Raw genomic sequence first — 27,247 nt, 5'->3', positions numbered from 1 at the left:
GACCAACTTGTTGCCTGGTATTAGGATAAGCGTTTTACGATGGTCAAACCGACGAAACAAATTTCTTTGGAAATGGTTAAAACTCTTTTCTTAAATCCGATCCAGAGTGGGAGCCGATTCTACTTTTGTCAGAAACTCTAATTGGTATTGTCACCCGATTCTCAACCTACTTTCCTTTTAACCATCAAATCATCAAAGACGCTATTATATGTTCTCTGCATTCTATCCTTGACTCCATGCAACTCGTCCAAATTTAGAATAATCGGCTCGTATAATACGAATTCGTGCTCAGTTCAATGAGAGTTGAGTTTCTAAATATCAATTTCGATTACAATGGAGAGCGGCATGATGAAATTGCATCCCACATTAGTACAAATAGGATGAAGTGGAACTCCACAACAGGTGTTCTTTCTAATCGACGTATCAACGAACTTCTCAAATTTAAAATTTACCGTATTATCAGCCGCCCTGTCATCTGCATTTGGTTCTGAGCGTTAGTCGACTGTAAAAGACAATGAACGGCGCCTTATGGTAATGAAGACGAAGATGTTACGTTGGACAACTGGTACAACATGTCATGATCACATCCGAAATGAAGATATCCGGGGTCGATATGGGTTTCGTGGAAAAAGTGCGAGAGAGGCGACTTCGATAGTATGGTCACGTAATTGGCGCTAACGAGAATTCACTTGCCAAGATTGGTTTGAACATCGAACTCGATGATAAGCGACCAAAGGGCTGGCCGAAACAACACCACATTCAGATCAGTCCTTTGGCAGATCGAAATTGCGCAACTGATCACGACAAGCCAACCCCACTTGTGAACGGGTCAAAGGCTGAAGAAAAATAAGAACTCCGATAGCAATGACGTGCCTATTGTGAATGACAATGGCTCTTCATAACTGGTATCTCTTTCACCGCCGTATTAAAATATGTAGTATCACAAACGATACACCGAAAGGATATTGGCATATTGATATATATCAGACGAGAAGATTTGTTTCGAAGTGGTATCAAGTTTCTCGGCGAGAAATTGGTAGGATATTCTATGAAGAGCAAGAGAAGCATTTTCAATGGAAGGGTCATACTATCTTAGCTGACGATAAATTAATAATAATAATCGTTAGTGCAACAATCCATATTGAATCAGGGCCTTGAAGTGTGTTAGGTAACTTTATTCAAGACCTTAATGGTACACTACAGTACACTATTGGAGACAATGTAGTCAGCATTGCGATCGCCCGAGATGATTACCCTGATTTGACTCAGGTACTCATTCACAGCTGAGTCGACTAGTATCCGTCGTCAAATCACGATAGAGATCCTTCCGCCACCAGTCAATCGGTTACCAATTTTTTCCAATTTGGTTGAAATTCGAGTGAAATGGCTGGACCTCTTTGTGAATAATCATAACGATAAAGTGGTACACTGGTGAGTGCCTCTCTCTCTGGCAAGCCTGTCGAGTTATTACTGAGAATATCTATAAGGTGAGGCCACATTAGAAAATGAAGTGAAGGACATTTACGGCAATATTTCGGTTCAGATTGAGGAGTTCGAAGAATTTCACACCCACCGGATCAATGCACCTAGCTCTTCTATAGAAGCTTATACTGTTTCTCAACTCTTCAGCGCCCTATGCTACTAGGGCGATCCACTTACTTTCCATCATGGGATAGTGGATTCTGCTGCATGACGTAGCCAACAATGAAGTTGTAGGCCCTTCTGTCCTATCAATTCAAACTTCTGTCTTCATATGGACAGTTCCATGAGTATATGGTCCCTGCGTCGAGCAAGTTCTCCGTTCAAAATTGTGCTGGGCCAGAGTATTCTGGTGATTTGGCAAAAGTAGGATTAGTATTCTCAAATAGAAGTACCAAGAGGATATTGTTGTGGAACAACAACAATTTGATGATGATGTAACAGCATTTGCAGACTTTAGATAAAACAACGAAACCGGATCTGATGTTGCTAATGCGGCGGGTGTCATCAAGCTCCACCTTAAGTAAATACAGCGCTACTAAGATAGACAAATTAATCAACAAGATCAATGTTCCACCGGTTAACCAGGAATAGTGCGATTATCCGACAACTTGAGAACTTTGGCGTTATTGGTTTTTATCTTCTGTCTGACTCTGCTTGCTCCCTTCCCCAATCCTAAGCTATTTAAGCAAGATTCATGAGTCCATAAGAAAGCAAGACGATGTCATCAGCATAGTTTCTGACGGACCCTGCTTTGAGCCTGTTATATTTTGGGTCGTCTTATGCTACTCTGGTGATAGTTATCGGTTTCTCCAGGATGATCCTCCGAAATGGATCAAGGGCAGGTCTAAACTATCCACACTCCCTCAAAATGATTCTAAGATTTTGATGGGGTCTGCGTGAGGGAATATAGAGCGGAAATCAGGGTGTTATCATTCAAACAACGTTTTGAGATGTTCCTTGATGCGTTCCAGGATTATTTTAGCTATAACCCAATGGTTAACGGCTGGGAACGCGTGAATACTCATTGCATCACGACAAATTGGCACTCAATTGATTTTGTCATCCTAGGGCCTGTTGCCGTCCTTTCGGTGGTGCGTGGGAACTTATCGCAACCACCAATGTCGAATTACATGAGATTCAATTGAGTCGAAGGATTAATTTGATAACAAGAAAATGAAGGAAACCGACTTTTTCGAAGTTCCCTTATCAGGAGCAATTCCTCGTCACCTTAAGTTGTTGTTTAAGTTGAGCTAGGAACCCAACCTTCCTTAGAACACTGGTGGAAGCTTTTCCTTTCTTATTTTGGAAAGCCCACTTCTAATTTTTATCTGAGAGAAACTCGAAACTTGTTATTTCCAACATCCTTCCAAAGTTCGCTCCATAGACTGAAACGAATTAGTCTATTGGCTGCAAATATTTCCTTAAATTACTGCTAGCTTAAAGTGAAAACTCCTTCGTCTCACCTTGACCTAGGGATGCATTGGCCAACATAATCTGTGAGAGCTCGCTTCACCTTTGCTTCTACATATTTGTTCCAAAGAAGCTTCTTATCTAGAATGACAGGTGAACAGGTAGTTATTTAATTTTTCCAAAATATTCCAAGTTTGGGAAGGTATATGGGTAGGTTTTGGAGTTTGCAGAGCAACACACTCCACAGATTTGGCGATAGCACACCTCAGCCGTCGTTGCTTCTGCTGTCATCCCTGTTAAAGACTGTGCACAGCGTTGGAGTCTCTCTTTCAATTTTGAATTGCCCACAATATGCTCTAAAGAAGTCCCGCTTCGATTGTTTTACAAGCCTCTTAGATTCACGATTCACTCTAAAAATGTTTGATTCACAATTCCCAATTGATCTTGTATTACCAAAGGAGTCTGTTAAACTTTTTTTAACATCAACTTATTTAGTCATAAGGAGTTTTTCTTGTCCTTCCCTTGCAGTATTCATATTAAATTCTAAGTAACGATAGCCGGATAGTGAGCACTTGCCATTTTGTAAACAACTATAACAACTTGGGACTACAAATAGTTAGGTCAGTTATTCCACTTTATGTTGGCCCTACGAAGGTAGGGGCGCATCCTGCCATCGCAGTCATAAGGCCAGCTGGTGTTCAGGATTGCATTTACTACTCTCTCAACAAATATGTTAAACGTTCGCATCACAACCTATTAACAGTTCAGTGCCGCTTAATCCTGCATACACTATTAAATCACTTAGCTCTTGCGACGGCGGGAGACATGAGCAATCATAGCGAAAGTAAAAAGAGGCTTATGACGTTTCTCCTCTTGCTACTAATCTGGTATTGCAAGTTGACTGCTACTAAGTTCTAGCAAAAGAATTGGCTTAGTATGGTTGCCTCCAAAACTCTGGTATCATAATATAACTTCTCGGTCTTAAGCATCTCTCATCGAAGAAATCCTAACCTCATTTACTGATCCAATAAAAAAGAATCGAGCTCTCGCCTGAAAGAATTAGACAGCAGCACCGCCCTCAGACCTGTACTAGTTAGTTTTCCAGCTCGGCTCATTATGAGAGTTGCGGTACTTTCTTCTCTGGCTTACGGCGTCGTAAAGACTGGGGGCAGGCTTTTCATTGAAGTGGAGATCATGTCATATCTTCGTATCTCAGCCGCAACTTGATTGCTTGAAGTTACGAGTAGATTGGATATCTGTGATCTCAGCTGCTTCTCTTAGCGTAGTATTGAACTACTATAGGCTACCCCACCACGACAAGGTGGTGTCCAAGGGGATGGTATTTGGTGTAGTGTAACCAGTCTTTATACGTAGCGCTAGTGCGATTCAGGAACCATCTGATTTACTTTATGAGTCTTTGCATTTCTCCATTCCATCAAGGGATTACTATATCGCATCTACTTAGGATAATAGTAGATGTCCCTTCGAAACACTCATAAGGGGCTCAGACTTTTCAATTGTGCTTGCAGTCGTCGATTTCTAATCAACTACAAATTATTAGGTGAATCACTTCACTTCATTTTTGCGCCGCAAAAGTAGGAGCATACGTTACGCAGTAATGAGACCAACTGAAGTAATAAAGTAGATTCTGTCCTATTTTGCCAGTAAATATGTTGAGTGTTCGCATCACTATCTACTATTATTTCTTATGCCAGTTTGGGAAATTGAGGTAGGTACACAAAGCAAAAGTTTTGTTTTCCCTTGTCATTATCATAGTGTTGTAAGACGACGACAGCTAGGTCCTGGGTACAGAATCCTACCATTATGGCTGCTTCTCGTAAATTTGATATCAAACCTTGTGCGCCTTTCATTACCGAAGTCCGGGTTCATGACTTGTTGTCTTAAATATCGGAAACTCCCACATTCCGACGCCCTGGTTGCGAGGTCACCATTACTGATGTAACCTTTGCTATGGAGTCCTTGGTGTCAACGGTTCAGCAATAGAAGGCCCTGGTCGATTTTATGGCCAGTGATCATCAGTACGTTTCCTTCCAAGTGAAAAACGGCTCCTCTCAGTGTTCTGACGTCCGGCAAACACCAACAGGGAGGAACATCAGGAAATTCGACATTGGTAAATTTGTTGAAGCTCTCTTAAGAGGAGCAAATTAGGGGTAAGACCCAGGCAGACACAGAAGAACTGCAATTGAATCGCTAGTTCATTCGGCAATTAGCGTCATCACCGCAGCTTACAATGCATCGGCTCCCAAGTGGGAAGCTTCCTGTGCACTGAGGGACGACTGAACTCGGAGGAACTGCTTCAGTCTTTAGCGGCTTACTCAGTGCGCAAAAGGCCAATATGAGGTGACTATTAGATCCACGGAGTACAATAGAGAGGGAAGAGAAATTAACAGGCAAAACGCGCACTGCTGGCAGGAGCTAATTAATTTAAGGGGGGGGGGGGTCCATCAACCTGTTTCATAGAAGCAGCATAGATGGAAGAAATGAAACAATTTCCTGTTCATCCCATCGGAGTTGACGCTATCTATGAGATAATGAGTACTGAGGAATGCTCACTCTTCACTGTGAAGGAATTACTGGAGGAGGTATTGTCCATGAAGAACGAAGCGTTTGATACTTGTATGTAAATACAAGCCGCACTTGCTACTCAGCGCACTCAACAAATGTTTGACAGCTGGTGTTTTTCCTTCCTACTAGAAGTTTCTGAGAGTTGTGATGATAAGCAAGGGTAGAGATGATCCCGGAGTAGCTTCAGTGTATCGTCCTCTCTGTATGCTGGACAAGGTAGAAAACTGCTTGAACAATTAATCAAGTCAAAACTGACTGACGTGACTCCCAATTTGTGCGATTGAGAAAGTGGCTAAAGCAGTGAAGAGGGCTGAAAGACACAGTAGTAACTTTCGGCGAGTAGTGCTGCTTGTCACTTTAGACATAAGAAACACTTGATCTGTTAAGATACGTGGATGGAGTTGCATAACTGGTTACCGTACGCATGGTTGGCCAGCCTCAGCACACACTGGGAATGGTAATGCAGCGAGTAAGCACACGTACGACTGAATATGGATTCTCCCTAGCTCTGGAGGATACTGAAGTTATTATCCTGCCAAAAGAAAGGGTCCCTACAGTCCTGCCTATTCAGGTTGGTGAAACAATGGCTTTGTCGAAGCCGGCGGTGAAATACCTCTGCATTATGGTCGATATGGGCTTCTTCGCGCAAATTCGCAAAACCGTAGACAAGACCACAACTAGAGCGTTTGAAACTTGGAGGTTGATGTCCAATGTAGTAGGTCCCTTATCCATATCTGATGAGTGTGGTTCAATTAGAAAGACGGTGGGCTCTGTGAGTTATGTCTGCTTATCGGGGTCTCGGGGCCAGTAGTAATGGTGATAGCAGGAGCTATTTCGATCGATCTTCATGATGTGGAGCGGACGTTTATATGCTTCAGCAAAGGCGAGTGAAATAAGGATATCGTTGCGCATTGTTGTAATCTTGGAAAAGAGAATCGAGAAGTAGATGGATCACGCATCTCATAAAATATGTGGTCCCGTGGTTCACTCGAAAGCACGGTGAAGCCTCCAAAATTTGCATTTCGGGCGGCAATTGATTGCAAACAGCCACGGGTGGAGTCGAAGTCTGTGACTTATTATCGCCTGAAGAGTACAGATGAGGTTAATCTTTCAATTGCAGTCACATAGCTCCTTACCGCGCAGATTACTCCAAAGTGCGGGACGACGTAGGCCAGTAGTCGATTAACGTGGATTTACTGACAATGTTCCTCATAAGCTTCTGTCTTTTTGGTGAATCTACTTGCATTAAGGCATGAAGTTTTAATTATCTTCAGGAGAATAAGGGTTCATCCACGTAAGTGTTCTAAATAATTAGTCTAGATTTATTCCTTTCTCCTATTTCGCGATACTCTGAACCTTTTAATTATTAGACCCAGAAACCATCCCCTGCTACTATAATCAGATGCCCCAAGTACGAGTACGTGGATATTACATAAAATCTAATGCAATTAGGTAATTTCCCTTGATATATTTACACTCGCATTACGATATTATCCGTCATCATTTTAGGGTATGTTAACCGCAATAGTGAGTCGGTTCATATGGAATCAAAGCTCGCATCGAATATTAATGAGAGTGTTAAGTGGAAACACAAGTCAATTATTAACGCAAAATGAGAGGTTGCTCCTCATCTGTCTGAGCCCTATCAGGAACTTTACCGCGCATTTCCTTTCGATGAGCCATCAAAACTCTTGACACCTTATTTAATTTTAGCTGCTAGCTTAAACGCCGTACAGCCATTGAACGTATGCACAAAGACTTTAGCTCCACCTCATATCCTGGCCGACTCGCATGCACGGTAACTTCCTAATAAACATTAGCTATTCCGTTGAGACGTTACCAGGCTAATGGAACAGACAACTTAGGGAAAGTCTTTTCCTCGTGTCCTGATTTCTGGCATAGCAATACCAGCGAGGATATATCAGAATGTAATAGAAATCCCTTTGATATGGCTGTCTTGAGAACGGAAATTCTTGGATGCTAGGAAGCGACGGGAGGGGATCAGCGAAACGTTACCACGGCATGTAGCTTTTGAAATTCAATTCCTTAATTCACTTCATAATCCCTACAAGTGAGCCGCTCTATGGTGGCTTTGGCAGGCACATGTACTTACAAACCACTCGCTTGTACTAGGGATTGGTTGCCGGAAGACCCTGGATGAACTTTACCGAAATGTAAGTAATTCACACTGAGCGAGAGTTTATTGAATTCAGGGGTGGATTTGGGACAACGAGCAATTTTTCAAGGAAGCCTTCTGGAGTGAAATTAGTCCTAGTGCTCAAATAATTGTAAGGATTGGACTGATTTCTTTGATGTTACTACTGAGAATTGACCCAGCTTAGACAAGCATATGGAACTATTTAGCCCGCTATAAGCCGAAATAAATATATAACACGTCTGAATGCAAATAAAACGTATGGAATGTTCGAATGAATCAAATAAAGTAGACACATATGTATTTGTAGGTCTGTAGCTCTCTCGAAAAAGTTCCCTAACGAAATCTCCGGTTCTAATCCACGGCAATAACCCACAGTTTTCCGGCGGTGTTTTGTGCTATCTTAAGTTTAAAGATTTTAGAGTACGAAGTCGGCAAGGACTAGAATTGAAATGACTCTTCTTTCGTGTACAGCCTGGGTTGGGCAAGTCTTCAGATCACAGGAAGGAATAAGATGTTGTCGATTGCTGGCTATAAGAAGATTCGTCCTTCCTAATTGCTGTTTGCTCTACGAAATGTGTGTGTACTTTCCAAAGTGAGTTTGCTTTGTCACGTTCTAGATTGTGATAGTGCTCACACTAGAAAGGAAGACGGGCTCAGACTAGATAATAGCCCTATCCGACCACCGCATACCACGTAACGTCTTCCAGGATGAAGTAGGGAGGAAAAGGAAACTCAATTTCAAAACATTTTGTGTACAAGTTGTTTTTAAAAAAAGGAAACCTCGTGCGTAATATGTTGTGCCAAGTTTCCATTTCTAGGATCCTGTTGTGCTATTCGGGTCGGTTTCAAAACTAAACTTTGGAGCAGCGGGTTGGGGCGAGAAGGGAGGAGTCGGAATACATGAAAGATAGAGGAAAGTAAACGATGCAGTAATTCGATTTTTCATGGACACCTTTTGATGGAAACTCCCTCTCTTACAGGACGAAGTAGATAAGTTTAATGTGAGAAACATCTTTTTCTTCTTGCGGATGAGGAATGATGGATGGATTCCGTCTTGGCATGCCATACAAAAAATCAAAGTAAGACGGTAACCAGAATGAAATGAAGTTGTATTGTTATTTTCGTATTTTTCACCTGTTTCGTATCTGCGGAAGATACAACTTTGAAATTGTTGTTGCCAACATTATGATGCTTGTTCTGATGGAAGGGAAGGTAGTTGGTATAAAATTCGGTCTGGGAGCAACTTATTGTTGAAGATCCGCATCAATTACTAGGTTCCTCCCGTTGGCATGAAGGAAAGAGAAAACCAATGTACTTGTATGAGCTGGAAAAGTGCCATGATGATAAATCTAGATCACGTATTATATCATACTCCATGCTGTTATCAATATAACGAAGAGATGAAAACTTATGGTTTCTGGTTTCGTTTTATGTCTCCCGTTACAAAGAATTTAGCTTTGCTATATAGTTCATTCCTTTCATTATATTCTCAATATTTAAATCTCCAAGCATTATGTAAAAGTTAAGATATATATAAGTGACTAATTTTCCACAATACTCGTTGTAAATTTATGGACAAGATGATTTAAAACAGCGCTGCAACAGTCCGTGAATTTGTTGCTCACTAAAACCATCCGCACTTCTATGACCACATCTCCGCGGGAGGGGCTTTGGTCTAGCAGTACATTCTAAACAGTTCATAGACCTGTCTACTCCGAAATGATGTAAATACTTTTTAAAACCACTGTCCTCCGTGTCTTCACTCGACCCATCTCTCAATATACGGGATCAGTGTATGGCTTCAGTGACCACTTTTTCAAAGGTTCGCAGTCACCTTGCATGGATACATTTCTTAGGTTCAGTGCGCCTCTTTCCTTGGAAGATCCAGGATATCATTTGCGATGACACATCTTTAGCACGATTGGCCGGTATACCGAATCCACTCTTTTTCGGTCCACAGGGGTATCTAAAGACACTAACTAGACGAGAGCAGGATATTGTAGGATTAATTTCACCACCGCTGCTTTAAGTAGCCTGCGGCTATATTTTGGCTTTTCCATATTAGGCATCAACCCTGCTAGAAGTGAACTAGCTTTTGCTGCCTTCTCCCGTTAGTAGTTCAAGTGACCCTTAAAATTCGACTTAGAATCGATAATTGCCACAAAGTACCGATTTTTTTTGCTTCCGGTAAGGTCCACTTCGTCGATATATTTCACAACTAGTCTGTAGAATCAATGCGGCACGAAGGCCAAGCACTCCATCATACATTACGTTGAACAGCAGCGGTCTTAATTCAGAATCTTGAGGAGAACATAGTGTATATTTTCAGCCTGTCGTCAATCTCGTACTAAAGGAGCTTTTCCGAGAGTTAATTTACGGTTAATGGAGTTAAGTAAACTGGAACATCCAGTTTAGCCAAGATCCTTTCATTCTAAACCCAGTGTACCAAACTACCCGCATTCTTGAATCTACCACCACCATTGCGCAACATTTACTATAGCTAACGTTTCCTTAGCCAAATCTACGATCATTGCTATCACATGCACTATAGACTCATACTACTGTTCCCACAGACTACCCGCACTCTGTTATATACCATCTCCTCCTTTCCCAGAGTGCATAAAAAAAGATAGGACGATACGAAGAGGGCACGGTAGGTAGTTTTAGGGACTTTGGAAGCAGAATCATCTTCTATCAGTGCCACTGGCGGGTTCGGGATTCGGATCACCCTTGGAGCCTTGTTATCCCTCATTCATCCACAATTACTCTACAGCTACTCTGGGAATAGAGAATCCATTCTGAAGAATTGTTGGACGAGATCCACTTTCCCTTAATACTAATATTGTTCATTACGACCATGTAGGCAACGTCCCATGGATTTTTGTTTGCCTGAACTCCCTATAGTAGTTATACTTGCTCGTATGTCATTTTCAAGGCTACTACGAAGATCTTGTTACTGTTCCCAACGCCAGCTCCTGACGACCCGGCTTATTCTTTGCCCTTTGGGAAGTCAACCTGCGCGGAAATGAACCGTTAAATGTCTCAATTACAAGTGAGACAACTAACTCATATTTTCATATTTTCCAGGGCTACTCCCTCCGGCCGCGGAGGAATGTCTCCTCCTAAAGGAATGTGTATCCTATGCATTTCTATTGTACCTTCGGCTGTTGCTTTCTCCGCTTCCAATGTCAAGAAAAATGGTCCCCCCTTGCCAACGAGGCACCGAGGTATGTCAGGTTGACGATCGATCCTAAATCTCTATCTCGGAATGTGGATGCGCATCCAATGTTGGTCAATACAATGTCCACATTAGAAAAATGTTTAATTAGGACTTTGCTTGTAGTCTTCATTATTTCCCTTCCCAACTAAAAGCCCGACGTGTTGAAGTCGATGGCAATTATTTTACAGCTGTGGTCTCCATCGCCCAACACCGGACTCTCTAGCATTTCATTTTGTGCTATCATCGCACTAGAAGGAGTGCAAAAGTTGTGCCGTTAATTTTGGCCACTATAAATCCAGCAACTGGTTCGTCTTCCACATGCTTATTTCGCGGCTTTGGCAGATGTTTCCTTGACCAATGTAGCCCTGTAGCTCGCATATTGCAGGCACGTTAAAATTGTACTCTTAATTGGTTCATGAGGGCAGATCGTGGGCTGCCTCGCAGTAGTTTAGGATATGGATATCCCTCCTATATTATATATTTTAAATTGTTCCTTTAGCGCAATACAGATATGTTTCAATAATACAACCTCGTCTAGGTCCATACATTCGATATTATCGTTTGTTTTCGGGCTTTAACCTCAGCTGGCTCACCTAGCCTATTTGGACCTGTCGGCGGGACCTATTCGCTGACCTCTTGCTACATTTCTTTAACTAAAACATCAGATCGCCCTTCTACGTTCGCTTAATATGGGCCCCACTATCACCCAAGTCTATCAACTCTGGATCTGCTTTCACTTTCCGAACGACATCAGCATAGAGGCATATATCTTATCATGAACTAGATGGTACCATCTGGTCAAGTTATATATTAAAGTCATTTTTTTTTTCTTAAAATTGATGAAAGTATTCACAGTGGCCATGATTTTAAAAGTCAGCTTGATTGAATGAAACTTTGCTGGGAGGCTTGGAATGGAAACATGATGTATAGCAATGCTAAACCCCATATGAGATGGTTATCTCGCTTATCCAATTTGGTATTCCAAACCAATCCAAGCTGTATAATCAGTGTTATCACTGTATTGCGAGTTGTCAGAGAGGCAAAGACTGCATCCCTGACATACACCTCCACATAAATTACTGACGCAAATTGGCACAATAACCAATTGCATCACCTTGCAAGCGGTCTCTCCAACTGTATTATCCAGTAGGACTTTCATGTTGTTCTGAACATGAGCGATATGGGCATATAAGCAGGTTTCTGTGGCATCTAGGATCTAACGTGGTATTGCACTTCATTTCTGAAACCAGCGAAATACGCTTTAATGGGTCTAGTATGACTCAAACTAGAAGAGGGCCTAAACTGGTACAACTTTAAGGGCAGACCGATAGAAGGATTGGCGAATGGATAGACGGGCTATTAGTTCAATTTTCCTCAGCAGATGCCCAAGAGGGATTACTTTGCAAGAACTTTTTTTGCAGGATTTTCGGCCTATGCTTGTTGACGGTAGCTGCAAGTTCAAAGCTGAAAAAGGATAGCTAATGAGATAGGACTGTGGAAGACGGGGTTAGCGTAAAGCAACCTCATGCCAGAATTTGAGGAAAACTCTCTTTTCTATAGATTATAACATCGTAATATCATCATTGGCTGCTTCAGAAATCAAAGGTCGGTGAGCAACGCTGTAGTAGTGAGCGACTTGGCCTGACCCGTTCAATGCTAATAAGAAAAGCAACAAGCAAACATGGATAACGTAAAAGAATGATTTGGAAGTAATAATAATACAGTCCGATAGGATCAGAGCCTTTACTGGGGGCTGGATCATCCTCGTCCAACGGATTAAGTGACCCGCCCACCGCAACGTGTTGAGCCGAATTTTATCCACTCCCAGACGGTCGTGGTATCGCTCATAGATTTCGTCGTTAGGTAGGCTACGGCTACAGTTTATCTAGCATAAAAAATACGTATACCAAAATATATAGAGTATGATAAAGGGTAGGTCTCGACGGTTCAGTGGTCTAACCACTAGTAGGTCTATTAATAAAGCATACACAGTTCAAATCTCGCTGACAGCAGTAGTATTTGCATTGTAGGAATATCATCTGAATCAACCGTGAATGAACATCAGTAAACCGTCGGAGCATGCCGCTTTTAGGCCTTGAAACCGCCATTAATAATGCTAACTATATATTTAAGGATTGCAGCTCTCTGAGATTCTTAAGCCCTTGTTCGCATAGGCTTCATGCCAAGACCTGGTTCCAACCACCCGTTGTCTATATTCTCCAGGCCAAACGGGTGCTGTGGAGCATCTTTAGACTTTTGCGGTTTCAACTGTTTGGATTGGCTGCGATAAAAGCCAGTCAAGGAATGCAAAAGACTTAAGGCATAGAAATGACTGCGCAATTGGTCTCCGAGATATAGAAGTGGCTTCACCCAGAAAATTATTTTTGAGGTGTCGTGGCTTTTGGCAGTCGCTCGTAACCTGACTATGAGCAAGTTGCCTGAATAGGTTGTGAAATTGAGCCTACCTCAATTGCTGTTCACCGAACTTAGGAATAGCTACTTCCAGAAATGTGGGCCTTGATTCCTAGATTGCCTGGAATGGCGTATCTCGACTACGCCTCGCGGAGAACAAACTTGCCTGTTTGCGTAGCTCATCCAATTGCTTCAAGTTCTGTGAGGGAAGTCAACTGCTAACTTTTTGAAGTTCATTAACATCTCCTCAATCTCCCTTTTCAAGAGAGCTTTGTTGAACCACTAATGTTTTCATAGCGTGAAGTTGCTGACGCTCCGTATTACGTCGGTACCCTAAGTATTTTCTATGCGTTTTGGCTCAAGGAATTAGTTAATTTGTTGACAACTAAGTGATTCTTCGTCATCAAGGATTCTTGAAAGCTCATTTCGAATGATTGCATTAAATTACTAGACCGATTTATTGGTGTTTTCTACCAGAGTAGGTAGGTAGAATTCTGAGCTGATATAAACGGAGTATGGCGATATTCTGCAAGTGTATGAACAAGAAGAGAACATGAGTCGACTCAAAATGGGGCCTTCTCGTTGCTAGACAATATGATGGCCAATGGTGGGAGCACACCTACTTTGTGGGGAAGAAAAAATGTGAGTCTGATCAATAATGTCATATATGTGAGGTCCAGATTAGAAAGAAATATGAATTGGGTCGTTAGTCAGCGGTGTAATTATGGCGGTCACCAGCCAATTATTTATGGGTTGAAAAAGGGGAATATGGACGGCTTTCTAGCAAAAAAACTCAAGGAGCTGTGGCTGGACTAAGGGCACTGCTAATAGGGATCCGTTGGTAGAAATATTTTCAGGTGCGTAGGATTTGTAAAGGAGGGAGGATGTAAAATTTAAAAACTCTGTGCCGACGGGACACGCATGCCTCAGTGGGCAGCCAAATTACTGGTACTCAGTTAAAATCAGCATGTCTCCAACCGGGAAGGCTTTGTCAGGGTAGATCAAGAGGGGAAGCAAATTATGAGTAGTTGAAGCAGGAGCACAAGCAGCTTCTTACATATGCTATAAAACCGAGATTGAACAGAGTACTTCAACTAGCTACATACATGCAAGGCATCAGCTTCTAAGAAAGGCATGTGGGGTATTGATGAAGAAACAAAGAGGACAAAGGTCGTCACAAATCACCTATCCGAAAATTCTAAGATTCCTGAATACGATATGAAAAATCCTCGACACGTCTGCGACAAGCTACTCCATGTAAAAGTTCAAAGTAGATTCTCAGAGGACTAAATTGGATTTTGTTTGACTCGATGTAAAGTCAATGAGAGAGGATCGATAGTATGATTAACACAAGGAGCAATGGTCTGTAATATTTGCTGCGGTACGCTGGATACCAAGGAGGCCTTCAGTTTTGCTTGGAAAAGATTAATTTCCCATTGGGTAGGGAAGGAATGCTGTCAAGCTTTTTGAATTTTTGTAAAGGAATCCGTGTTGTGAAACTGAGAATGGACCTGAATAGCGCTTAATTATGTATTGGAGGGGTTAGAGACCTAACGAATTCTCAGTGTTATCACGCCGGGAGGAAGGGAACGAATATATAATAAATAGTAGCGTTTTTGTCTTACTTGTCCGATAGAAGGCTACTACACTGAGTTCGGACAGTGATCAGGCCTTGGTTCTAGTTGCGAAATACCCTGATGACGCTGAAGCATATGCATACAAGACCGTCAGTGTAGTATCAGTCTGGTTGGAAGGGGGCTGGTTAGATGTGGACCAGGGAAAACGATAAAGGTTATTTTTCAGTAAAAGGCCAGTTGCAGGCTCATTGACAATGGAGCAGGTTCCATTCTGCTGTATCCGGCGCTGCTTATTATTTATACTTACCACTGGGAGAAAGGCCAAAAGAATAGGGGCTGTTCTACTGAAAGAGCTTCCAAGTTAGAGTAGGTTCCTGTGCAACACTCTCATAGTGAAGACGAATTGGCTCCTCATCCTCCAACTCCATATTTAAGGAAAATCAAAACCGCCGGAGAGGGAAGCGAAATCTACCCTACCCTAGCGATGATTCTATGAGTCAAAGGTAGGAGGCAGGAAGGGGTAAGTTTGCAACAGAGAAGAATCCAATATACAGTTCTTTCCTTCCTCTTACAATTCCTAAAAGATCCAGACAATATTGGGTGATTCGTAATTTCTCGCTTTAGTAGAGTTGCTGCATGCATTTTCTTTTCTGTTTATCTTATGGGTTTGGCAAGATCTGCATGTGTTTCGTACCAACGGTCTTATGCGTCTTATTGATTTCGGAATTGTTGACGGGTTTATCGTAGGATTGGACACAGTTATTATGATATGAGGATGGGGAGAAAGGAGAAGTGTGATGTGTTTATTTGAGAATGAACATCTGAATTGTTTTCCAGATGATTTCTCACTGGTTTTGGAGCAAGGTCACCTTGTCAAAGCGAATTGAAACGCCTTAGTTTTAGATCGGTATTCATTGTGATCAAGCTATGACAGTGTTAGGGGATTTGTTCTTTGAGTTGCGTGATCGATGGTGGTCGATTGTCAATGAAGCTATAAAATTTTCCATTTTTGCATCTTCTTGGTCAGCGCAAGCTTGCGGTATTAAGAGGTTGTTGGTTCGATTCAATTATATAAATTCAATGTTGAAATAATAATCGCCATTCGGTGAAGTCTTTTACTGTTGACTTTGATCAAAAGCGTCCATTGTGGACGGTAATCGATCTGATTGATGCCCCTATCCAAACGACGCCCGCGACAAGCCCAGGCGCTTCTTTTTCACTACAGCTACAGATCTGTGGTTGTTTGCTTAATGTTGTGCTGAAGATAGATTTCCCATTTCCCTATCCAAAATTGGAAAACAAAACGATTGCATTAGGGAAAACCGGCTGGTTAATGTGTCTTGCTGTTTTTGAGTCGCAGGAATTAGTAATATGAGATAATCAACTGATTGTCTATGAACAATTTCCACTGCACATTACTGGCAGGCATATCGCCGGAAAGGGGAATTTCTGGACCCAAGAAAGGTGGTTATTGCAATAAGCAAATGAAGTTTACTGGAATAAATCTCTAGCATGAAATGGACGCCGAGGATTTGTTTGTATACGCCAAGTACGGATCCGTCGTGGGAATTATATGTAAAAGAACACCATAAGAACCTTGATGGCCACAGATTCAATGAACTAACAATATGGAGATACCGTTGTCAAACCACCCAATATACCATCATTTAGTGAGAATTTAGAATAGCTGAATCAGGCTTAACTGGCGATAAACCCACGAAAATCGGGCCGAAGGCAACGTTTGCTTTGACGAGAACTCGACTGCCCGAACTGCTTAAGCTTCAGCAAGCCAAAGAAAATCAAGAGAAAGTCACATCCAAAGTCTTTGAATTTTGACCTACTAAAACTTTGTTAGTAATAGTGCGAATTCCACCAAACTTGGTACCACCATGCTTTATAACCCATATTGCTGGAAACTTTCATGATTCTAGGATGAACTTAAGGGGCGATTTGTAGCCAACTACTAAAAACTATTACTATTATTAAATTTGTTTATATTTTTGAGCGTCAAGACACCATATAGTGGCACCTTCGTGATTTTTTCTTCAGATTTTTCGGTTGGGTAGGTTTTGAGAATGGGTCCGTGAAAGAAAGGCCCGTCCTCCCCTTGCGCATTAAATGTCAGAACTAAGACCAGCTTTTAGAAGTTCTAATCAAGAACTATCATTTATATTCGAAGAAAACACGTTTATACCCCACTTTTGCATGTAAATTCTATATAAAACGATGTAACTCCCACCTTTCCAACAAATTTGGTGTCGATTGGTACAACCGTTTCTGGAAAAAATGGGTGTGACAGACAGACATTAAACCGATTTTAGTAAGATTTGGTTTTATACAAAACCTTAAGAACTATTATAGTTTTTGTAGTAGGGGTAGTTTTTGAAGCAATTCGGGTTGTTTGATTTGGAAATCGTCTATTGGTGCGCAGGTTTTTCCCATTATTAGGTTCAATTTTAGGTAACAAAATGTTCCTATTTTCCGTCATCACCTATTCAACATTCCTTTCAGTACTCCAAAAACCAAAGAATTCGTGTCGATTTCATTATTGCTCATTGAACGCTAAATATTTTTGTGTAAATATTTTTTTAAACGTTCAACAGAATATAATTGGAAAAAAGATTCCATTCATTCAGAATCCCAAAAGTGATATTTATCAAAATATTTCCCTCGTTTAATTTAACCATTTCCCCTCTGACTTTCGCCGTTTATTAAATTTCCCACCCACTTAACAATCCACTTCAGCGAATATTTCAGCACATTTTTTTCATTATCACCTACCCGCATTCAACCCTTTTCCCTGCCAGCCAACTCTTCAAATTAATCGACAACCATATAAAAAAATACAACGGGGTCGAGAAAAGTAATTTGAAGTCGTTATTGCAATTTTGGGGTTAATGATACGTTTTATATTGAAACAATACTCCCAACAATAACAAAAATCAAAATGAACAAAAAGCATAAACCGTACACAACCACCGTTTGCGACCAACCCCATAAATGACGGGAATATAACATTTATGGGGATGGTTGTAAAACAGGAAAAAAGGATGCTGGCGACGCTTTGATAAATCAGACGGCGTGCACATACACACACGCACCGACGGCCAAGACAAAGCAGAAAAATGCAGGAATGGAAGCTTCAGAGGGGCTAGTATTCATCCCTTTTTAATGTCGATTTTACATACTGGAAACTCAATAAAATGTTCATTCGATTTTCATGGATGCTTAATTTTAATTGAAAATTCTTTGCTTTTCGATTTGTCGGGTTTTTGAAAGGAAAAACCTAGAACCTATCGGAAAGATGTGATACCAAATTGGAAAGATATTAGAAAGGCCTCGGTATGTGGATTGAAGTGGTAAGAAATGCAGGGGAGCGGAAATGTTTTTATGGTTTGACACACTTTCAACCCTTCCACAGAGTGGGGTTGCTGATAGTCTCGAGAATTTGGTGAGCAGTAAACCAAAACCTTCTGATTGAATGCTAGGGGAGAATATTTAATATTTATCTTTCATGAAAGAATTAGTCAGGAATAATTAAACAATTTGAAACTCACCCCTTTATTTTTCTTTTTCAGAACGTGGGAGCATTTGATTTTCTCGGTGCATTTGACTAGCACAACCGATTAATTAAGGTAAGCAGTTTTATTGTGCTGAAAGGGTAGTTGTAAGAATTAGTCGATTTGGGTGAATTTAATTCTGATTTCGATCTAGATGAACGAACAGAAGAAATTATTAAATTATAGAGGGACGTCATTCGATTATCGGTTTCATATAGGCACCGTAATTTTTTAGTATTTTTTTCCATCATTGGGGACATCAGCAATTCACCATAATAATCAATAGCCAATCTAAATTGGGTCTGGCCTTTAAAACTACTGTTCATAATTTCTTAGCTGACATGCATAAGACATGGTGGCAGCAGAAGCATTTTACTGTCGGAGCCATTTTTGGGGTAAAATATAGGAATGTTTGTGAATAATGTTCACCAACTTCCCAGCTAATATTTATCTTTCTTGTATTAGAATCATCATCATCATCATCAACGGCGCAACAGTCGGTATCCGGTCTAGGCCGCCTTAGTAAGGAACTCCAGACATCCCGGTTTTGCGCCGAGGTCCACCAATTCGATATCCCTCAAAGCAGTCTGGCGTCCTGACCTACGCCATCGCTCCATCACAGGGATGGTCTGCCTCGTCTTGTTTCTCTACCATAGATATTGCCCTTATAGACTTTCCGGGCTGGATCACCCTCATCCATACGGATTAAGTGACCCGCCCACCGTAACCTATTGAGCCGGATTTTATCCACAACCGGACGGTCATGGTATCGTTCATAGATTTCGTCATTGTATAGGCTACGGAATCGTCCATCCTCATTTGGGGGCCAAAAATTCTTCGGAAAATTGTTCTTTCGAAGCCCGCCAAGAGTTCGCAATTCTTCTTGCTAAGAACCCAAGTCTCCGAGGAATACATGAGGCCTGGAAAAGTCATTGCCTCATACAGTAAGAACTTGGGCCTTGAAGTGAGACGTTTCGAGCGAAACAGTTTTTGTAAGCTTAAATAGCCTCTGTTGGCTGACAACAACCGTGCGCGGATTTCATCATCGTAGCTGTTATCGGTTGTGATTTTCGACCCTAGATAGATAGGAGAAATTATCAACGGTCTCAAAGTGGTATTCTCCTATCTTTATTCTTCCCGTTTGACCGGTGTGGTTTGATATTGTTGGTGGGTTGATTTTCGGTGCTGATGTTGCCACCATTTATTTTATCTTTCCTTCATTGATGTGCAGCTCAAGATCTCGCGGCGCCTGGTCGATCTGGATGAATGCAGTTTGTAGGTCTCGGGTGGTTCTTCCCATGATGTCGATATCATCAGCATTGACAAGTAATTGGGTGGACTTAAAGAGGGCCTTGCTCCTTGCATTTACCTCAGCATCACGGATCACTTTCTCGAGGGACAGGTTAAAGAGGACGCATGATAGGGCATCCCCTTGCCGTAGACCTTTTTTTATGTCAAATGGTCTTGAGAGTGATCCTGCTGCTTTTATCTCGCTTCGCACATTAGTCAGGGTGTGCCTAGTTAGTCTTATCAATTTCGTCGGGATACCGAATTCTCTCATGGCCGTGTACAGTTTTACCCTGGCTCTGCTATCATAGGCGGCTTTAAAGTCGATGAAGAGATGGTCCATATGCCAGCAGTTTTTCCGTCGCCTGCCGCATAGCGAAAATCTGATCTGTTACTGATTTTCCTGGAGTGAAGCCTCTTTGGTATGGGCCAATGATGTTCTGGTCGTATGGGGCTATCCGGCCTAGCAAGATAGCGGAGAATATCATATAGATGGTACTCAGCAACGTGATACCTCTATAACTGCTGCACTGTGTGAAATCTCTCTTTTTATGTACGAGACAGATAATGCCTCTTTATGAATCGTCAGGCATTGATTCGCTGTCTCATACCTTGAGCACAAGTTGATGAACCGCTTGGTGTAATTGGTCGTCTCCATATTTAATTAATTCGGCTGTAATTCCATCGGCTCCTGGCGATTTATGATTTTAAAGCCGATGAATTGACTGTTTCTCCTATACTTGATGGTGCCAGTATTTGTCCGTCGTCTTCAGTTGGCGGGACCTCCATCTCGCCGATATTCCGGTAGTTCAATAGCTCATCAAAGTACTCAACCCGTTGCTCTAATATCGCCATTCTGTTGGAAATCAAATTTCTCTCTCTCTCCCTCTACCCTCGAAAACTGTATCGACAGTTCTCAGTGTGCCCACTTTTTCCAACTCGAGCGGGAATTCCAACGATATAAGCTGAACATTCTGAGTTTGACGGTTGTAGCATAGTGGGACTCTAGAAAGTACTCCTGTCCCTTTTGTCACACTTATGACAATGTGCTATAGTACCCTGGAAAGCCGAATAGTGGTAGGTGACACTAACCCGGTGTCGAATTGTTTCTGACGGCTATCGTTGGGTTTAAATGACCGACACCGTACGAGCAATCAGTTCAACCAATTTGTGATCAGCAGTTGTCTCCTGAATGTGCGAAACAAAAGGAGCATTGGCATCGAACTCATAAGTGATCGCCATCTGATGGTCAGTTAGCTTCCGTTGTGTTGCCGTCCGTCACTTCACGCAGGGTGGCGGATACAAAATGTTCCTCCATGCAGAAGAGAGCTCCGACATCAATGCACTCAGATAGAGTAAAATCGCGGGTCTTGATACTATCCTCTCGCAGTTATTTATCGCTGCACCTGCAGTTTTTGAAGATTTGCTGTTTCCACTCGTACGAAAATCTTTGGAATTCGGGACCTTTCCCAGAGAGTGAAAGAAGTGGGGGGGGGGATTGTTAATATTCAAAAGAAGGGCACCTCTTTTAAGCGCGATGCATGCGAATTTCCGTACTGCTTACGTCACAAAGTATGTTCATCTCGAAAGTTTGATCGATAGAGAGCAGGTTCCTTTCAGGCTTCATGTTAAAGCAGTGCGCGAAGTTTAGGTAGCAGGGACATTTCGAAGAAACTAATAGCGATTATTAGAGCCACATATGATGGCACAAAATGTCACATGCTACACCAAGGTAAAATCTCGGGTCATTTTGAGGTCAAAAGTTGAGTTGGGTTGTCTTGTCACCGATATTATTTTCTCTTGTTATTGGTGATTTTCTTCACACTGCATTGTCCGGAAGACGTAGAGGAGTTCAATAGACGATGACATCCTCCTTCAAACATCGCGGCTATAGTGATGAAATCAGTTTCTTCTCTCACCGGGTCATGAACCTTGGCCGAATAGCTCTGCATTTAGAAGGAGAGCCCATTAGTGCTGGACTGAAGATAAACATCAACAAAACCAAGGTTTTCTGTGTGACAGGTTATCCTAATTTCTCTGTCTGCATTAACGAGCAGAACGGCGTAGTTGTCGATTAATTTGCATACCTAGAAGACGTGATTTCAGTTGACGGTGGCAGGGAACTGGATCTCGCTCGATGCACTTACAATCTTGACGATTATTCCCTTTGTGTAGGTGGACTTACTAGGTGTAGGAAGGGCCTTGCCCCCCTCGAGCGATTTGATGACCGAGATGACTTAATTTTTGTTTGGAGGAGCGATCCAAATTCACATGTTACAATAGCTAGCTAACTTAAACAAAACAGGTAGAACATCAAAACCGTGAAAATATATACTAACCATATCCAAAATTGCTCGCCGTCGCGAATGACGATTCGACCGTTGACACTTCTGACCACCGTAACATTCTTTCGTGATGTAATATACCATAGTGAAGCCAGCGCAATTACAAATTTCCTTTTATCACGACGCCTGCTATTCAGCAGGCCCAGAGCTTTGTCGCAATATCGGAACTTAAGCCGATAATGGAAAATAAGAAGCATGATCGATCCATTTCAAGTCCTGGCCAGTCAGGAAGATCTTCAAGACGTGACCCACAACATCACTAGCGTGCTTTTGATGGCGACCCAATTCTCACCGATAATTTCGACAAGCTTTTAAACATGTGTGCTGCTGTTTAGTAAGACAGTTTTCTCAATGCCGGATGATAGCTCAATCCTAAAGCAGCCGACGTCTGTTGTTTCGCTCACCTAGAAGACAATTCCTAATGCTGCTGATCACTGATGCTTGACCAGTGTACCATCGGATACGGCGATGGAGGCTGAAGAAAATCACCATTGTCAGGAAAGGATTGTGGTTTAGGATGTGGCTTGGATGGAGGAACGTATTGGTCATGGGAATGGCGACCTGTGTGGAGAACTACTCTTCCGTCTCGATCGAATATACCGTTTCCACTATTGCAGGAATTGAGGCTTTGGAGAAATTGTCTTCTTTTCAAAGGAAATTTTGCTCATCGATTTCAATCCCCGTATAGTCGACAATTAAAGGGTTGGCATATGACGGCCATCTCTCTCGAAACTTCATTGCATGTCTAGTCCTGATAGCATCGATATGTGATATGGGCGGAATCATAAACGATTTGGTGGGAGAATCTTTATACCATTATTATTTTGAACCATGACGGTACAGTCGCGAAGGATCTGTCTCCATATGTCGCGGGGAGACAATTGACCTGCAGATGAATCCGAAGGAGATCAAAGGTCTGATTAACTGTTTATACCAGAAAATATTAAGCTTTTACAGGGTGGGTTAGTTAGATCGGATAATGGGTGATAGTAACCTGAACCCACTTGGGGATGCTCCCTGTAAACAGCTAGAGGAGGGAAAAGGCTTTTCGGGGTTTCAACAGGGTTGATGTATGGCGAGGACAACAGAGAGGCGCTATGGTTGTTCCCTTGCAAATAATTCAAATCAGTGACCGGCTTGTTTGGCGAATCGCAAATCTGGGATAGAATTGTCTCTATCGCGGTGATCATCAATGGTAGGTTAGGCGGTCCGTTTGAAGATATTGGACGGAATTGAAAGGAGAGAGATGGACCAACTGTCTGGAAGGAGAAGATTTTACTTTTTTGGGACAGGTGTTATTTTTACACATTACCAGTTTTTGAGGAAAGGGACTAATTGTTGAAGAGCATTTCATCAGGGTTATGGTTTGGATTTTATCAAGTGCAACCTTTTATTTTTGGTCTGCTTAGCGGAATTTGCCACCACTTTGGGCTTCTCAAAATTATTTGACTTGCGGTTTCGTTCAAGGTAGAGGAAACTCATCAGACACTGCCTCACCTCTGCCCTAGGAGTGCCTTGACCGAGGTAACTACAAGGTGATATTTGCTCACTTATAGTATGTCTGTGTGTCCGGATAGCTGAGTGGTTAGAGCGCAAGGCTGTCGTACGGAAGGTCGCGGTTCAAATCTCACTGGTGGCAATGGAATTTGTATCGTGATTTGCCGTCGGACACCAGTCGACTCAGCTGTGAATGAGTACCTGAGTCAAATCAGGGTAATAATCTCGGGCGAGCGCAATGCTGACCACATTGCCTCCTAGTGTACCGTTACTGTCTTGAATGAAGTGCTCTAACACACTTCAAGGCCCTGATCCGACATGGATTGTTGCGCCAACGATTATTATTATTATAGTATGTATAAATCCCAAAACATGACATGTGTATGAATAAAAACCCGGACAAAAATCGCCTAATTCAAGCCTAACCCGACCGAAGTTAAATTAGATTTTGTTTAGAAAATTAAGGGAATACTGACTCCGCCATCCATTCGAAGAGAGGGCAGGTAGGCACAATTCGTCAAATACGCCCTAAATTGTCTCAGTGTACTCACCAACTGTGCTGTCTATAGCATCATTGGATACGTGGTGATGCTGAGGTTGAATTTGGAAGGGTATGTATCTAAGGGATTAATTTATAAGTCAACTGGTGGGATGCCTTAAGTAAGGTACTGTTAGCGGTGATGGGTAGATGACTCGATTTAGAAGTTGTAAGTCTAGGATAAAGGCGTTGTGGTCACTGATGCCACGGACTGTGTCTAGCAGTGGGATCGTGATTTGATTTGGATTTGCTTTGATGTTGCTGTTAATTAGGAAGTGGCCAAAGTACGAGTGGCAGTTCCTTACATTGTAGATAGGGAATGTTAAGGCCTCATGGTGGAGAGGCCATTCGGAGCAAAGAATTGGTGAGAATGATAGACGAGAACGATTTATACAAGGCTGGATGTAGTTTCGGTAGGGATGATTGTCGCCTCATGTGATCTGAGGGCTTCTCTATATCTTCAATCTCCGTTGGTGTATAACACTACATTATTGAAATGTTCTTTAATCAGAAACGGCGTCTCTCAAAATGGCTTGGTAGCGTTAATGGCGGAGTTACCTCAGTAAACTGCTTAAGGTAGTGGTAGGTAAATATATGAAGGTGGTAGTCGTTTAATCACGTCTTTGAACGATTAGTTTTCGCCTCCCATTTAGTTATAAGTCTGATTGATAGTTGGCAATGCCAAGAGGTTTTCTAGGCTTGTTGTCATCTAGTGTTGAGTTTGGTGTGTCCTATGTCATATTTTTAAGTATCTGCCAATAACGTTGTGAATCCCTTTTTACGTAGGTTTCATCATCAATTAACAAACTTCATTTTTCACTCTTCGTGCTCTAATCATCATTTACGTTTATCTGAATGATCCTTTGCTTCAGAAGGAGACTAGTCAATTGGCACGTTCGAAATATTATATATTCCTCAAAATCTGGACAGTTTATATATCTATTGTATGCTACTATTGTTATATTTCTAATATATTATCCTTTGTTGAACTCAACTCCAGCTCAAAGTGGCATTTCATATTGGCAGATATAGCGAGAAGATGAATCTTTCTAAATACCTATCTGGCTTTCCTATGGGTTTCTGATTGTTCGTAGACCCTTTTATGGGTGATTATTTTTACAATACACTTGGTGGTGTATTCATTTTTTATTCAGTCTCCAGAAAGTATCTTTTTCCATCTCTCAATTCTTAGTCAATACATATCCAGCAAATCATTCACATGAAGACAACTTTTTTCCTGGACACAAGAAAAACACGAAGTGGTTGAAGCTGTACAATGTGTGGGAGTACATTTCCTGAAAATATCAAAGTTTACTTTTCCCATCCACATCAAATTGATTACTCTTAAATCCAGGGAAAAAGGCTTTTGTCCATTTCTATTCCCATCGCGAATTGAATATTTCTTTGGATCTTGTTGAGATTTTCTAATGGAGATTCAGCTTCTTGCTTGCTGGCTATAGGGAGGACGCCTACATATATTACCTCGTCCAAATGATATTAAGACTTCCTCGTTTGAGTTTTCATCAATGTTCTTAATAAAAGTTTCACCTAATAAGGACTATAGCGGATTTCCTGGAGTGATTCCCAACATTTTCTTGAAGGACCTTCCCGAAAAAGGAATACGGTTTTCAATCACATAAAAGGAAGGTTTGGGTATATAGCTCAATGGATGCTAGACTTTTGTTTTGATTCCCATGCGACGACTGGAAGGCTTTTATTGGAATAATTACAATCCTATTAAACATCAATTTTCGCATTAAAATCGGCTGATAAAAGCGGATATTAAACAGGAAGGTTTTATGAGGGAAAACAATGAGTTTTTATTTTCTCTGGAAAAAGGACAGATCCAGCAGAAATGGCTGATAAACCACAATGAACAGAGTCAACATTAACAATAAACGTAGGCGTAATATCCCAATGTTTACTATTAACATAAATTCCAGGTAATTCTCGCGGAATATGATTGGGATTTAATAACATGCAACTAATGGATATTTACGGGATAAAAGCTGATTACGTGATTTTTTCAATAATACTGGAGCAATAATTACCGTTAAAATACAAAATGCTCGCTGATTGGAAAGATATGCGAAAATTGAACTCATGCATGCGTGTATTTTTATGAGACATATTTACTTGAATATTTTCATGAGAAATTCTGCTATCCTGAATACGCTTCAAATTTCAATGAGCCAATTAATACTAAATGAGACCAGACATAATTGAAAAAGTTGGAATAGTTGTAGTTGCTAATTAGTTGTTATACACGAAACATTTTCGGTCTATGTCGATGTCAGGTTTCTGGAAGATAATGATTACTACTAAAACCGCAGATATAAACCTTTAAATGCGCGACACAATATGGCATTAAACAAAGCTTACCACTTTTAGAACAATTGGAACGTTTTCATTTACACAGAAAAATCAATAGGTCAAATCAGGTGGTCGGTCCTTTCGTGTTTCATATTCCGTCCCACTAATGGTAATCGCGCTTTGTTGAAGTCCTGATTCATTATTTATTTTACCGAGCCTACTCCACCCCCATCACAGAGCATAAGGATAATGGGATTTAAATGTCCATTAGTTCCATACTCGGTCATTCTTTGCTGATATAATCTGCATATAAAACACCTAATGCCCGTCTAATATTCAACCATTTTGAGGGTTTCATATACATAAAAAGTTAGACCTGTGTAGCGCATGGGTTACTTTCCACATTTATCTTTTCATGAATGCATTCAGATTGGTGTCTTTTTTGTAACATTTTTATAAAAAACTCGATAAGCTTTCAATTAAGACCTTTTATTGTCCTTGTAACTTTGATTTTAATTTCCACTGGCAGCACTTCAGTTGTGGGGGTTGAAATTAGTTCTCAATAGATACTATTGTGAAGTTTATGATAATTATTCTAATTTCAATAAACTGAAATGGTTGCTTGCTAAGTAAAACAACAGAAATAACTTAAAGGCCTCATATAAAATATCCGAGGAACAACTTTTCTAAATTGGTTTGCGACATGAATGCCAAACGGAATACACCTGTGGTATCAGACCCAACCAGCGGAATTGCATCAGTACGCCTGCAATTTATCTGAAAACAACATATTAAACTGCGTTTATCTTTAAAGTAGGACAGTGAAAATATCGCAAATGTCCTGTGAAGGAAATCAATCATT

At 41.3% G+C, this 27,247-nt stretch overlaps 1 protein-coding gene across 3 annotated transcripts in view; it reads left to right on the top strand.

Moving 5' to 3' along the window:
* LOC119649607 (connectin) overlaps window positions 1-27,247 on the top strand; it is a 639,962-nt gene that overhangs the window by 111,051 nt on the left and 501,664 nt on the right. For all 3 annotated transcript variants that reach the window (XM_038051827.1, XM_038051826.1, XM_038051825.1), the window contains one exon: window positions 18,424-18,480. The gene's annotated coding sequence lies outside the window, so the exon portion shown is untranslated. The remainder of the gene's footprint in view (window positions 1-18,423; window positions 18,481-27,247) is intronic.

The sequence above is a fragment of the Hermetia illucens genome, chromosome 2, assembly GCF_905115235.1.
Source record: "Hermetia illucens chromosome 2, iHerIll2.2.curated.20191125, whole genome shotgun sequence".
Classification (NCBI taxonomy): Eukaryota; Metazoa; Arthropoda; class Insecta; order Diptera; family Stratiomyidae; genus Hermetia; species Hermetia illucens.
The sequence above is the reverse complement of the archived record's forward strand: the minus strand, read 5'-3'. Positions and strand labels throughout refer to the sequence as shown.